At 52.0% G+C, this 16,490-nt stretch overlaps 1 pseudogene; it reads right to left on the bottom strand.

The window, feature by feature from the left end:
- Positions 1-263: 263 nt before the first annotated feature.
- On the bottom strand, positions 264-15,696 carry LOC119102735 (organic cation transporter protein-like; annotated as a pseudogene).
- Between the last annotated feature and the right edge of the window lie 794 nt (positions 15,697-16,490).

Here is a 16,490-nt window from a genome sequence, read left to right as displayed (position 1 = left end):
CCATTCGATTTGGCTCCCATTCTTAACAGCTTCCACCGCTTCAGAGGGACGCCCAAAGATGAGGGAGGGCTCAGGTCGCTAAGATACGGGGTGGACGAGACGGTTTAATCATGATTAAGCGAGTCGCGAGTCATTCCTTTTCCCGTAGGTGGAACTGCTCCTTCCATCGCCTTCCACGGTCTCTCTCCAGGGTTGTGCACATACCATCACTCAGCTGGAACCGCCACCGTCGCCCCCTCACCCCGCCCACCTCGCCCTATCCCACGTCCGCCACAAACTCACGTTCCGAAGACCTCGCCCTGAGCGACCGTGTCAGGCAGCGACTTGCCCTTGGTCTCGGGCAGCAGGAGCGCTAGCAGGCCGGCCAGGATCGAAGTGACACCGAACATGATCACCGGCAGATGTTTGTAGGCTTCGCCACCCTGCGAACGACCGCCGGCCACCGGTCAACGGGCGGCACGATGCCGGGATGCCGCTCTCGAGGGGGCGGGATAATACGGGCGATTATCCCACTCGGGCGGGATAATACGGGCGATTATCCCGTGCCACTCGACGCAAGACGGGTGCAGTGTGATGGAGCGACAGGTCTAACGGCGTCTTGGAAGAAGAAGGCGTGAAAAAGATGCTCCTTCGCCCGGCACCCAGACTTAAACATGCTTCGTAGTCCGTTCGTGAAAGAACCCTGCTCTTTCACGCTCAGACTTGTAGTGCTAGTTGCCCGCACATAATTTTGCGAAAACTTTCAAATTCGTCGCTGAGGTACTCGATTCTCAGAACTCAGAACACCAGTTCGGCTGTTGGCGTGTACAGATCCCGAACACTGTCAGCTGAGCTTAGCCAAACGCTGTGCACTTCTGCGCAGTGTCATGGCCGGCGCTTGAAAATTAAGCGGGTACGTCCTTACGCAAGGCGATGACAGAAAACTAAAATGCTCTAGAGACCATGGTGTGGAAAGCTGCGGAGCAACAGGGTCAGTGCATGTACATGCGCAGAATAAGTGGTCCACGAGGCAACAGAGCGGTGCCGCCGTCACTCACGTAGATGGCGACGTAGGGCGCCGCAATGCTGCCGAAGCGGGCGCACATGGAGGAGCTGCCGACCCCTGTGGTCCGCAGCACCGTGGGGAACACCTCGGCCGAGAACACGTACACGATGGCGAACGAGGCGGAAATGCAGAACTTGCCGATCATGGCACACGTCACGATGGGCCAGTCGAGCGTGTACACGTCTGCGGGAGAACGGCGACGGTTATGACGTCATAGCAAGCTCGACGAGGATGACGGGCACAGTTCCTTCCAAGGAAGCGAACACGCGAGGTTCGAATGAGAACGTGCAAATGCAGGTTGTGTTTGAATCGTCGAGGTAACCGACGACTGAGAAAAGCTCGGGTAGGGGAATAAGGTTGCTATGGACCCGGCGTAAACAGTTGAACGAGCGCGATGATCGCAAGCAGTGGCACGCATGAGTGAGCCTTGTATGCACAACTGCAGATGGAGCAAAGTTCATTCAATCGGGTCGCCCTAAGTTGAGTGGCCCGCATCGTTCCGGCGTCGAGGCATCACAAGTTCAGCGTGCGTATAGGTGGGCACGGTTTAATCTCAACACACAAAAAAACAAACATTATTCTACCATCGTCAGTGGATTCGCTATCCAGAAAGCATCCTTATTCCTTTTTTGAACCGTGAGATTTTCCTTTAGGACGTACCCTTTTCGAAGATCATGGTGCAGAGACAGGCCACGCCTCCAATCACCATGCTCAGACATAGCGCCCACCGCCTGCCGCCCTTGAGCAGCACGATGATGCTGAGTGTGTATGCCGGAATCTCAACCGCAACCGCCGATGAAGATATTGATGAAGGTGTCACCGCCAAGGTTGCCCGAGTTTTAGCGAGAGACCGTAGTACACAAAGCTGTTGACGAACCAGTTGTAATAAAAGTTGAGCGTCCGCCTACAAAGGTTGGGTGTCTTGAAGAGATCCAGGATTGTCACGCGTGTCTCTTCGTCTGTTTTAGACACCTGAGAGAAGAACGTTTTGTTATGCCAGGCGTCGATTGGCAGTCATAGCCCATCCGCACGATTTAAGCAGGCAATTCAGATTCCCCGACGGCAGACGCCGTACTAGCCGGGCCTGCGTCGTGTTTGCTCTTTCAACATTATGATTCAAAGCAGACGCTCACCGCATCCACCACCTCCATGGTGGGCTTGTAGGGGCGATCGTTTGTGCGGCATATTTTCTCAATGATCACGCGAGCCTCTTCCTCCCTGCCATTGCTCAGCAGCCACCGGGGCGATTCGGGGATAATGCTGCAAACACAGGAAACGCGATCATAATCATGTTTTATGGAGCTTATCGCCAATTGGTCTCTCCACGTGAGCAGCAAGATGATGCAAAGAACTTTCAAAACACTTCTGTAGGACTATTTGCATTGCAGATGGTTCACTAAACGTTGTCCGTATTGTGCTCGGTCTACTCACGTCCAAGACAAACGAAACGATTTTCGGGTACATTAAGACTTTCTAACGCGAATAGTTTCTTTTCAGCTCTCTAGTGTATATATGAGTTCACACATGGACGTAGGTATACCAACGCTCATATGTATGCGCACCGAAAAGTGCGACAACACCAGTCGGCCACGCGCTAGAAGCGTGGCCCACGCCGGTGCTGGACCGGCTGCGCTGCGACAAAACTGAAGCGGGGCCGACGAGCCGCTACACTGCGCACCACTCACAAGTAGAACGAGAAGAAGAGCACGGCAGGGATGACGATGCACAGCTGCAGGTGCATCCAGGGCTTTAGCCCGTACGCGATGCCAGCCAACGACATGAAGCCGATGGCGAAGGTGTACTCGTAAGAGATACCGAGGATGGCGCGCCAGGAGCCGCCCACGCTCTCCAGCGCTGCGGGGAAAGCTGGTCAGGCTGCGTGCCGTGGTCCAAGCTCGCTGGGTGGTCATATGACCGCTGCAGTCGGCGTGCTCTCAATCAAAGCTATCATCATCGAAGACGGTACACGCATACGCACCGCCCCGGGGTTTGCATCGAGGTGTGCATCTCAATCAGAGCGTCCCTGCGCATACGTTTTTTCATACGCATTCCTCGTCCTATAGGCTGTACGTGGAATACACTCGTGGTATAAACGTGTCAGGATGGATCCCGGTTTGGCAAAAGCATTGTACGGGGGTGGTTGTAATGTGCCCTCTAGTCATGTGCCACTTGTCATTTATGGCGGGCTGGTGTCGTGACCCTCGTGACGGGCTGGTGTCGTGAGCCTGGTGACGGGCTGGTGTCATGACTCTCGTGACGAGCTGGTGTCGTGAGCCTCGGGACGAGCATGTGGTTTGCGTTTTACAGAAAGCTGTCTGGGGTGCCGATTCAAGCCAGATATAATGTGCTCTAACCAGTCAGTTTGCGCACTCTCAATACCATTACATGCGTCATCATGCACATGAGATCAAAAGTGCCTATTGCAATACAGCCACTTATGTTTTTTAACCGTGCTGAGCATCTCTTCCAAGGTCGTCGAACGTCGACCTCCAAACAGATTCACTCACCATATACAAAGCCTGTAGTGAACAGCGCCATCATGGAGAATGCCACGCAAAATCTGAGTGCCATAAAGACAATGACGTGGTTGGAGAATGCCGCCGATATTCCAAATATCAGGAATGTCACCGTGAAAATCAGCAAAGTCTTGCGCCGACCGTACCTGAAACGAAAGCAGACCAAACATTCGTCAACAAGAAAGCGCCATCTTTTTATCGCTCTGTATGGAGATAATGTGAGCTATTAAGGGCAAACGGTCTTATAAATACATGAAATGTATTAAAAAATACATGTATAAAATAAATCTTATAAATACATGACCTTACATGAAAACGGTCTTATAAACCCAACCAAGTAGGACCCACATGATTGATAAGCCACCAATGGTTCCTCGTGGGCTGCAAACTTCTTATGCCAGGAGGTGTCGCTGACACAGTGAATAAGTCGTTCCTCTCAATGTCGCATTAACCTTCGCCCTGATTTGCCTTCTTTCATAACCAAGGCCGCGAGCCACGGGGAAGGAGGAGGGGGCAGTGAAGCCAGCTCGACCGCACCTTTAAAGGTGGAGGGGGAGGGGGCAGGCGGCGCCCACCCAACTCGGAGGGCCTGTGAAAGGCCCATTCTGGCATGTTAAGAGCCAATCCTGAACTGTAAAAGGACTTATTTAACAACAGGAAACTTACTCAGATGTGTTCCTTGTTTAAAGCTGAGCACATCGATATGTATTTAGCCAAAACACGCGCAAAATATGTCCCTTCAGATACGGAGAAGTTGGGCGCGATGACACGGCATATGCCAGAGAGATATCTCCTGAAAATATTTGTGTTTTTCATCGCCGTCCCTCCCCCATCAGGGCGCGGTTAGATGTGCACATTTTCAGAGTGTGCTCACAATGTAGTACACACCCATACAGAGCCCGCATGCACTGCGATCGGAGTTGTTGCACCGGCTCCCGCGCTATAGGGCACACCATCACCGCCGAATTCCATGAAATTTATCAAGCATCGAGCTCTGTAAATATGACCCATATCATGTTTCTCGTCCCATGAGGCTTAGAAGCCGGCTCAGTGTGGCCGAGACCAGAAGGGCGACACGCCTCGGTGAAGTGCCCCGAGGCCATCTGGAATGCCTGCACAAAGGTCACGCGCTCGGAGAGTTGGAATCGCCCAGTGACGACACATACCCGATGAGGCGGAATTCACGTCCAAACATCCCAGGCTGGTGAATGCCGTCACGTCTGACGATAAACAGTGCACATGAAAAGGTCGCGTGACTGGCAATCCAGCACGCGCTGGTCACACCCGGTTCGACGTGGAGCACGCGCCGGTCTCGTCCGGTTCGACGTGGAGCGTCACAAGCAGCGCCCAGAGCGCTTGCCACTCACCAGTCGGCGCATACGCCGCCCAGCACGGCTCCCAGTAGAATGCCCACCATGTATGTAGATTGCGCGTGCGCCACGTACCCCTTCCTATCACAAACCAGGCTGAACTGAAATAGAAGACAGGGTGGGCAGTTGTCAACCCACGCACCTATGCAGTATACGATGAGTCATATACCCCTGACGCAAAAGTCAACACGTAAACCATTGTAGGTTACACGGCGTAAACAAGTCACAGCACATGAGCTTGCATTCACATAAGTACAGTGAGCATACAGCAAGCAGGTGCTGAGCATATACCTAGGCGACCAGGTATCTGGCCACAGCTGTCCAGGCTGTGATAACGTAGTCCATATTCCTCAAGTGCATACAAGTGGGTCTTAGCGCAATGCAAGTGTGCTCTGTTGCGCGGACGTTGGATGTGAGATGACTGGTGGCTGGCAAGGTTGGCAGGCCAGAACGAACGCTAACTACCGGATGTCACCAGCAAACCACTAAGCACTGCCACAGGGCATCAAAGACGCGCACGCACACACACACACACACACACACACACACACACACACACACACACACACACACACACACACACACACACACACACACACACACCACACACACACACACACCACACACACACACACACACACACACACACACACACACACACACACACACACACACACACACACACACACACACACACACACACACACACACACACACACACACACACACACACACACACACACACACACACACACACACACACACACACACACACACACACACACACACACACACACACACACACACACACACACACACACACACACACACACACACACACACACACACACACACACACACACACACACCACACACACACACACACACACACACACACACACACACACACACACACACACACACACCACACACACACACACACACACACACACACACACACACACACACACACACACCACACACACACACACACACACACACACATGCACGCACGCACGCAGGCACGCACGCACGCACAGGGATTTTCTGTGGACAGCAGACGAACACGGTTGGACTGCCATAGCACAGCAGATGAGTTGCACTCGACTATCACAAAACACCACAGGGATGCAAACTGAGCTACCCGAGGATACCATGCAAATACGCCCTTTATTGAGCTTGGACACCAGACAGAGGAACACGAGCTCCGAAGGTCACCGGACTACCGCCCTCAACTGCTGAAGGTCACGATGGGAAAAAACACGACTGGTACAAAGCGCGTGGAACACCCAGCGCCATAACATAGGACATCGTGCGCATGCGCACGGTCACCGTATTCCCACAGTGAAAGGTCTCTCTGGTGACCGAAAGGCGTTTGAACTTGAGCCAAACTCACGGCCGTGGTCCAACTTACTACCAGTTAGCACGCGAGTCACAGCGGGCGGCGCGCCCAGACGGGCGCCCCCACCCTTGCAGAGCCCCCTGTGGCAGTACCTCACTGACAACAGTGTCGGGAAAGCGGGAGCGGTCGTACTCGTGGGTGATGAGGCCGCCGCCCTCGCGGCCCGAGGGCCAGCTCTGGCACGCTATCAGCGAGTCGTTGGTCAGCTGATCCAGGGCAATGGCCGGCGCCACAGGCCCGCTTGGCACCACGTCGTAGCTGACGTTGTACATCATGCAGGTCTGGTAGGTCGTCTTCTTGCTCTGTTGAGAGGATGGCGCCAGTTGGGAGCAGGTTGGTGAGGGGGGGGGGGGGGGGCACATGGCGTACATGCGTTGCAGACCAGTGGACGCGTCATTGCCTCGCACCAACCCACCGCAACAGGAACTATGGAGGCGTACGCACAACATTGCACTAGTGCGTGGCTGCGACAGCCTGGCCACGTCCCTCAGGGGTTCACGACGAGCGTCCGACCGCTTGCTAGTCTCATACCACATCAAATCGTCCGTCAGATCAATCGTCAATCGCCGTCCACACCAATTGAGCGGTCACATCGTGTGTTCGGCGCGGCCTCTGGTTTCGCCACTTCCATCCCCGCCCCAGTCGCACAGCTCGACGGCCTCCCCGGACTGGACCGCGCTAAGTCAGAGCGTAAGTACAGCGCAGCGGGCGGCAGTCGCTCACTTCCTTCTCGGTCGGTATGGCGTACAGCTTCCACTGGTCGGCCGTCCAATTGGCGAAGGCCGGTGGCCGCGCACACCAGTGGTCCACGTCCTGGGGCGCCAGGAACGTGATGGCCAGCATGTTCCAGGCGGCCGGAATGCCTGCGGGCGGTATTAAAGCCGGATGACATCAGATCAGGTCAGAGCGGGCTGGGTCGGCTGGGTCGGCTGGGTTCCAGTCGGGTCGGGTCATGCCACACTGGGTCAGGTCAGGTCGGGTCTTGTCTGCCTAGGTCGGGCTGGGTCAAACCGTTACAAGTCAGGTCAGGTCTGGCTGGATCGGGTCCGATCGGGTCCAGTAGGGTCCAGTTGAGTCAGGTTAGATCGAGCAAATCAGGTGAATTCAGGTCAGATCAGATACAGTCGGGCCAGGCTTAAGTCGGACTGTTTTCGGGTAGAGCTTGGTCAAGCATAGCCAGGCCAAGTCAGGCCAGGTCAAGTATAGTCACGTCCAGTTGTGTATCGTCAGCAATGGCGGATCCAGAGGGGGCCATAAACCATATCCCCCTTGGATCCCGAAGGTGCTCATGATAGGCTCCGAAGGGGCCAAAGCCGGTCGAAGAGACGCAGTTTTTTAAATACGAAACGTAGCAAAATTTGACGTCTTTGGCCTTACGGGCGACCAACGACAGTCGCTAGCAAAACTGAAGAGCTCACGAACAGACAAAAATAATTATCCGCTGAATATGATAGTGACAATTGGGGAGAGTTCAAGGCTGTTTGCACCGTCCAGAGGTCCTACACTGTTGCCGGGGGCCCATATGTCCCCTCCCACAGGATTAATCGGCTCCCGAAGAAGCCTTCCACGTTGCCCTTCACTAACTTGCATTTGCTCGAAGGGCCCTACGCTGTTGTCGAGACCCCATCTGCTGGCATGCATGGACAATCTTATCGATCAGGGGCCCTCCAAGGACTTTTACTATGCGCCCAAAAGGTTCTATATGCCATAGCCAGGGCCCCATATGTTAGCCCAGACCCACTGTGGTACTTTCGGTAGCTCAGGAGCCCTTCACATCGGTTTTTGTTAGCCTACTGTTGCACTCGCGATATGCTCATGGGCCCTCTACACTGGTCTGGGACCCTTTCAATTGCCTGTCACTTGCAGAAGGCCCTTCGCCCTTGTCGTGGGCCCATCTGTTATCCCGCCTGGGCACACTCGATCGTTCGGAGACCGTCCAAACTGTGTCTTGGGTAATTTTAAGTTGCATAGAGAGTCTTACGCTCTTGTCGACAACCCATCTAGGTCTAAGGCCATGAAGGGCTGGTCGGAGTCTTATTCAGAGCTCCAAGCTGTAAAAAAGTATCCTCAAATAACGGTCAGAGGGCCCTTTGCGCCGATCGTGGACCCCCTAGGCCGATATGGGCTTATATGTCAGTCAGGTACCACCGTAACACATAGTCGGCTCTGTGTCGAAATGGGCCTGAGGGCCCGCTTTCCAATCAGCCATAAAGCCGGGGCCAATGATTTACACTGGCCTGGGGGCTTGTACCTGTCAGATACCCACAGCGGGGGGTCCTACAGAGAGCCCTATGCTCGCAAGGGACCCGAGCTGACCAGAGGAAGTGTTCGATGAGGCCCGAAGAGAGGCCCGGGCGGCCTACCGGAACCGACAATCAAAATGCCCGGTTGGAGGGCATCAGGGCTCGAAGGACTGGCTGCAGGTCACAAAGAATTGCGGCCCGTAGGGTCGTGACCTGAAATATCAACCAGAGATCCGCTTGCATCGTTTGAGGGACCCTGAGACAATGCGAATGTCTGAGTCGGCCAGAGACCACGAACACGTGACAGTCGGCTCCACGTCTGCCTGAGCCCTTGAGACCCATTTCCCAAGCAAAAACGAGATCGGGGGCAGCGGTTTGCAATGTTCGGGGTTCCTGACACAATGAGGGGCTTCTGTGTTGGTTAAGGGCCACAGTTCCGAACAGAGGTCCTGTGGCGGCAAGTGGCCCCGAGTCGGAACGGTGTTTAAGGAGGGGTGGGGGGTGGGGGGGGGGGGGGGTGGGGGGGGAGGCCGAAGCGTCTCTCGAGACCAAAGATCAAGGGCGCGATCTGATGGTTGAAGGGTCCGAAGGGTCACGATCTGTAGGTCACGTTAAGAACCCCCACCCATAAGGCCGTGACCTCAAATGTCAGTTAGATGATTTTTTGCACCGATAGGGACCCCGAGACAGAGCGTTCCTCTTCTTGGGCCAGACATCACCAACAACGAACAATCGGCTCCGTGTTGGTCTGAACTCCCGGGGCCCACTTCCTAAGCAAGGACAAGGCCGAGGCCCGCGATTTACATTGGTCGGGCCCCTGTATCGTTCAGCGGCCCACGGTGACTGATATGACATTTTGTGTCAACAAGGGGCTCCGAATCGGTCAGGGGAGTATTTGTTCAACAGGAACGGGGACGGGAGCCCGAATGGCATAAGGCCTCTTGTGTTGGTCGGGCCCTCTGACAATTGAAGGAAACATAATAATTTATGATAAGTGTTCACATTAGGATAATATGGGAATACTGTGCCAGTCAGGGCCCCCGGTACTGAGCGGTGGGCGCTCCAACCCAATTCCAGCGTGAGCCCGTTAAGCCCGACTGGAGTCTATGTGCTAATTATTTGACCACCCCCGGTGAGCAGGGATGTTGTTACGTTACTGACGTTTCATGCGTCGATCCGGCGTCAACTGCGTGGGTCAGACGGCCTCCTGCGTCAGGGAGCGGACCAATGTAATGCGATGCATCCCTCTAAGGGCCTCTGGATCTGCCGGAGAATGCCGCCCCATTTCGCCAAAATGATGCCAAAAAACACAACACGGTGAGACACAGTGGCCCTGCCGCCCTTGACCGGGAACAACAGTGTGCCCTGCAATGTTGTACTCAAGGGGGTCCCTTTACCGAGAAGAAGTAAGGGGTCTCACTAGTGTCGAATGGAGTGGGCCGAAATCAGGTCGAAATGCACAAGATCATCCCATGCCCCCTTGGGAAAGTTCATGATTTTGCAGAATCGACAAGCGAAACAAACACCATTAAAAAGTTTGAGCCTGCACGCCGGGTGCCGATAGTGTAGTGGCTAACGCGCCTGCGTTAACCACTGCGCAGATACGGGGTTCGATTCCCCGCGGTGTCCGCCTTCTCGACAGGGTGAGAGCTGGCAACGCCACATATAGCCCAAAGCTAAGTGCATAATCAAGAACCAACAGCACTCTCGTAATCTCGAGTAGCAAGGATAGTGAAGGCTTGGTTCGCAGTTTTCGCAAAACTGAACGGCGTTGGCCACTACAATTAACGCCAGGGGGCGGGCGCCGAACGCGCAGCGATAACCATCGTAAAATAATGTTTCTGAATGCCTTTCAAAATTACTTCGCACAGTACGATGTAACACGGAGCGAACTTCTTTTTTATATCTTTGAGGATGTCCTCTGGACAGGTTAACAATCACAGCAACACGAAAAATAGGCGTTACCCCTTTACCCTTCCAGTTTAGCCGCCACACGTCAGCACTTCGCGGTGCTGTAAGCACCAATACGTTATTGCCATCAATCTAAAAACCGCACACGTTAAACATACGCCCGGATTATCTCTAAATTTTAAATTAAATAAATAGAACAAATAAATAAATAAATGAAAAATAAATAAAAGTCCTAAAGCTTTCAGAGTTCTAAAAGATCCAAATATTCAAGATTCTAGTGTCCCAAAGCTTCTATCAGATGCGTAACCATTTTCGTCACTCTGCCCACAACCTCATGTTAGCCGCAGCGCCGACGCTGGGCGGCCTATGGAGACTGCAGCGCATGGCATCAATTTTTTTTTGCTGCTAGGATATGCGAGCGCACATGTTCAAAACTACGTTACATAATTTGTACCGCTTCTCAATTCTGGCTGAATGTTAAACATATCCACATAAACATGGCCAAGCCTTGTTAATGCGAATTGTTGACACATTTTTTAATCCTCGACCTACATTCGAGGAATCCTTTCTGTATCTGCGCAACCCAAATCAAAATTCTGGCAAAATTTCTGAGTTCTATCGGTGCAATTAAAGTCCAATGAATCAATGTGAAATGAAGAGCGCCAACAATCTGTTTTGTGCAGTCATTCATCGCATGATCTTGTCAGTTTATTTACTATAAACTCAATGCAGAATTGATTTCGCGGTGTCGTCTGGTCTATACTCCAGTTACAAAAGCTATATATATATATATAATATGCAAGAAAAACATGTTCTCAATAACAAATGGGCCGTATCCGGCAATTTTGGGGGGCCCTGCTACTCTCAGGGGCCGTTTGTCAACCCTGTGGCCCCCTCGCCAAAGCTCAGGCTGCACCCCTGCTCCGGAGCAACCGAAAATACATATGTAAAACAATTTGAAAGGTGGAGAAGCTTCATGTGCACGGATGGAATGCCGGACATATTGTGGACACTATTCTTGTATATATATATATATATATATATATATATATATATATATATATATATATATATATATATATATATATATATACTTACTTATGATTGATAGTCAGAAACCACGACATACGTGGAGTACATCCGAGAAGTTTTTCGCACATGTCCTCTTACAGTGACTTTCAAGAATTTGGCCCCCTCAATCATTTTGAGAAATCGACACCCATGCTGGGGCCCAAATCTGTTAACGCACAGAGTCATTCGATGGTGTCGGGTACTCTACATTGATTTAGGATACCTTTCCTTTGCATGTATTTGCGGAAACCCTTTCACTCTTGTCGGGCCCTTTCTGTACTTTCCCGGACACTCTTGATCGCACAGGGGCCCGCTTTGATGGTCTTGAACATTTAATTTTGATCGAAGGCTTCTAAGCTACTGTCCGAGGCCATACACGTTCAGTGCCAAGGCACTCTCGATCGTTTAAGGGCATTAATTCATGCACGCTGGTTTTGGGCATTCACGTTTGCTCAGGACCCTGCGCTCTGGCCGAAGCCGTCCACTATAGCCCTGTTCATGACGCCCGCAGTTATGTTAACCTGCCGGGGCACTTCCGATCGTTCAGGCGCCCAAGACATTGATCTTGGGTTCTTCTCGTTTGCTTTTAGGGCCCTGCACTGTTCAAGGAGGCCTTTTTGTTGGCCTGCCGCGGCACCTTCAATCGCTCAGTAGCCGTCCATTTTGATCATTGGTTTTACGCATTTTATCGCGGGCCTACGCCGTCGATGTGGACCTAAATGTAAATCAGCCCAGATACTCTTGGCCGATCCGGAGTCCTCCACATTGTTCGTGGGGTCTTCCGATAAATTCAGCAGGATCTTCATCTGGTACCAGTCAGACTCTCGAAGAGGCGTAAATGCGACCGCAAAACATGGCTAATTCCAATATCCACATCCTAAAAATAAGCGCAGCAAGGCAAGCGCGCGACCGCTTGTCTCTTCTGAAGCAACGCTCGCTTAAAAAAGTCAAGTTTGATCACTTGGTCCGAGGATATTCCGGTCCCAGGATACCACACGTTGACCTCGGTGTTATCCGTCCCATGTTGGAGCGCACCTGGACGTTAGGGCCATAGGATAGGGCGCTGCTGTCCTCAAATTAAGTAGTTCTGTCCGTTCACCTCGCCGCCCGCGTGGAAAGTGTATTTGTGTGAGAACGAACGAGAACAGGGTCACGACTTGCCGGCCAAAGTTCAGTTTCAATAAAATCTTATCAGCACACACTGAAGGATTTTTCGCTTGCTTTGAAGACTTATGTCATATGAATTTGGGGGACCTCAACTTCAATTCCACATGTAGGGTGTCGCGCAGCGGTGAGTGACACATGCCAAGCCTCGGCTTGCCTTTTCCATCATTTTGGGGACCCGCCGTTATGTTCCATAACCTGCACGATCTTCTCAGCACATCGCTCTCTTTGCTCCCGTTTGGCGCTCCCCGTCTTCCTTTTCACTGAAACTGTCACAGGCAGCTTAGGCGCCATCTAAGGATGCACTAACGAATTTGGGTTGCGGAACACATGCACAAATTCGCAACGAGGTGAAATTCCTTGCATTTATTGCCATTTGACGGACATTAATATAAACGATTTACCGTGCAAGACTGATACCGTAATTCTGTGGAGCTTTTGACCTTTGAACAAGTTCAAACGTAACCAAAAAACTTGTCAAATATTATGGGATATTGAATGCACGCCGCTCATCGGCCCCTGTAGTCGTGACGTAATATGTTGGCAAGGGCCGGGCATTGCGACTCGGCCGGCGCGCCTCGCTCACTCTGCTGGGTTGGTTTGGCACACGATGTAGGTCTTTGTGCTGTCAGGGAACTTGAAGGTCTTGCTGTGGTTGGCCGTGAGGTGGTCGTACCCGAGGTTGGCCATCCGGGCGTAAGAGTGTTGCTCATCAGTGTTTACTGCGCTCCACCTTCGAAAAGTTCGAATAATTTAGAAACCGTTTCAGTGCACTACAGGATTTAAACCGCTTCAAAAATCTCCAAAGGATTTTCTACACTGCAGATACCTAGAAGGCAATTTGCTATCATTTGGTGCTCTCTTTATAGAGTTCTCGTCTTTTAGAAAGCACGGCTTCGTCCGCTACGACTTCTTTGCCTGCCTTCCCTTCTTCTAAGCCATTCATTCATACAAGGATATACATTAGCATCGCATCTCAGCAAATGTACACCAAATGGGTTAGAGACTTGTTGTTGGCAGCGACAGCCAACATTCCATCGATCGCATGCTCTTTGATCCGGTTTCGTAGACCAATGCTCCAAGACAGTTTCTGGCACGCATAATGATTCAGGCTGCCCTGGCTTCAACCGAGATTTGCCGCGCACAAGGTGCATCTCTTCTGGCACATGCCCTGAAGCACCGTATTGTCCCGAACCACCCACCTGTCTGTCACGTATTTCACACGGACATTCGGGCTCTTCGGCACCACAGAGTTCCCAGCCTACGGATAAGGCAGTTTTCTCGCAAAACATTGACTGTTTATCTGCGGCACCGGCTCGTAATTAAAGAATTAGCAAGTCTTAAAAACTGCGGATCTCATCTAGCTCCATGCACGCTATGAAACCCTGCAACCTGAACTTGGCCCCGAATCATCGCTTCTTTTCCACATGTGCCATGATGCATACATCATGTTATATATATATATATATATATATATATATATATATATATATAGGGAGCCACACCATATTTTCATAGTATGCGGTGACATCGAAAACAAATTGGCCCTGGTTGACCAAGCGGCGAAACATCGCGCCGATGGCGTCGAAGTTAAAGAGGACAAGGCACAAGACAAGTCCTTATCATAAGCCGAGAGGTTCTTCATGCTGGGAACAATGGCTCACAGCTTTGCCTGTTTAAGGGGAGGGTAGTGTCATAGCCCAGCTTCTGACTCTGGTCCTCGAATGCTCACAAAATCCGGATAGAATGTCGACCATATGAATATTCAAAATACTCCCATTCCAAAGCTCAGCTCCAGCTGTCGGCAGCGGCCACTTATCCACCGTCATAATATTTGGATACCATGTTGAACTTCAGCTTGGCTAGCCAAGACAGACGTGGCCAACGCTCCACAACACGTGTTTTAGAGAACAATGCACATTTCTCCAAGGCCATGGGGCAGCTACGGTTGAGATCAGCGGGCCAGAATGCACAACTCAGTACCGTACTTGCCTGCCCGCATGTTTGCACTTTTGCGACACCTTTCAGGCCGAGAGACAGACCCGGGGGACAACGTTCCACGAAGCCAACTACTCCATGAGCTCACTGCGCAGTCAGTACATGTAAGAAAGTTATTACGCTCAGTAAGCTCTGCTGCTCCGTCCGCAGAGTATGTCATACATTACACCAAAAAGGCATGCACGATCTGGTGCAGGATTTTTTCCTAGCGTTCATTCAGCAGGGCAGTTGCACATCTTCCCTTGCATCCCCGGTCACCACCCTCCAGGGCCTGACCTAGCAGTGATATGACGAGGAAGGTAATCAGCTGCCATTTTCCCTTTTGTCCGATCACTGCCAGCAGGGCGTCCTCCGCTTGGTCATCCTCCCTGCAACAGGTCAAAGCAGACAGGTCAATATAAACAAGTCGTCACAAACAGGTCATTACAAACAGAGAGTCACAAACAGGCCATCACGAACAGGTCACAAACGGATCATCACAGACAGGTCCTCACAAACAGGTCACCACGAGCAGGTCAACGCAACATATCACCACGACATGTCCCTGCAAATAAACCTTTCCAAACAAGGCATCCTAGCAAGCCGTCACAAACTGATCCCAACAAGCAGGCTACCAAAAAGAAGCTATCACGAACAGCCGCATGGGCGCCATATCGATGACAGAGAACACTGGTAGACAGTAACGGATCACGTACGAAAGAGAGCATCGCTAGAGAGAGGTCACATACGGCAGAGCACACTGATAGCGAGAAGTCACGTGAAGCAGAGCGCACTGCAAGATCGTGACAGGTTACGCAAGACAGAGCACCTTGCCAGACCGTGAGAGGTCACATAAGACAGAGAGCACTGACATATTGTGAGAGGTCACGCAAGGCAGAGAACACTGACATATTGTGAGAGGTCACGCAAGGCAGAGAACACTGACAGACCGTGAGATGTCGCGCTAGGGCACTCACCACAAGTATTCGAAAGGCATAACCCCAAAAAAACAAACAAAAAACAACAACAACGGATGGAAAACGGTGTCTTGTCCCATACAAGAGCGATCTGCGCGACTCGCGACTTTTGTGGAACGTGCGCTGGATCGTTCGGCATTGTTGTGGCGGCTTTATTCCTACATCTCACAGCAAGCGGCAGACACTGTGTGTTATTTGCGGTCGAGGGCGGTGTGGCGCTGCACACCAGTCAAACGGGTCCGCGGGATATTATAGGAGCTTGTTACGAAATCTGAGCGGCATCTGGCTTCGAGCATTGGCTTGGAATCGGGCCGAGCCCCGCAAGCGCAGGCGGTCGGTCTGCTCGGGCACGCGGCGCATGACTCACGCGACCACGGCTTTGAAATAAAGCGCAGCTGACTCATTGTTGTGATTGGCTATGCAGTATATGGGAAGGTTGTGTTTCATGCTGGTGTTCTGAGAAAAAGCTACGGTTCCTCACCGCGGTTCGACTCGAAGCTGCTGTTCGTCGCTGGGGAGGTACGCGCATCTTTTGCTCCACTAACACTCTTACCACAGACTCTTTTGAACAGAATGGCTGAAAATGTTAACAGATTTCTGTCGCGGAATCAAAATTTCAGTCCTCTGTCGCAATGCTCCGTTATCTCCATCGCCAATGCAGAGTCGCTGAGATTGCCATGCCAGACGCAAGGCGTCACGCTTTCCATTATTAAACTCATTGTCATCGACCTTGGTGCACCACATCGGCTCGGCGTTTCGCGAAGGGTGTAGCCGCTTTCATCCGAGAGCTGACGAGCCGGCGGGTCCCTACCCG

Source organism: Pollicipes pollicipes, unplaced genomic scaffold (genome assembly GCF_011947565.3).
Source record: "Pollicipes pollicipes isolate AB1234 unplaced genomic scaffold, Ppol_2.1 Scaffold_5724;HRSCAF=6776_pilon_pilon_pilon, whole genome shotgun sequence".
Lineage (NCBI taxonomy): Eukaryota > Metazoa > Arthropoda > Thecostraca > Pollicipedomorpha > Pollicipedidae > Pollicipes > Pollicipes pollicipes.
The sequence above is the reverse complement of the archived record's forward strand: the minus strand, read 5'-3'. Positions and strand labels throughout refer to the sequence as shown.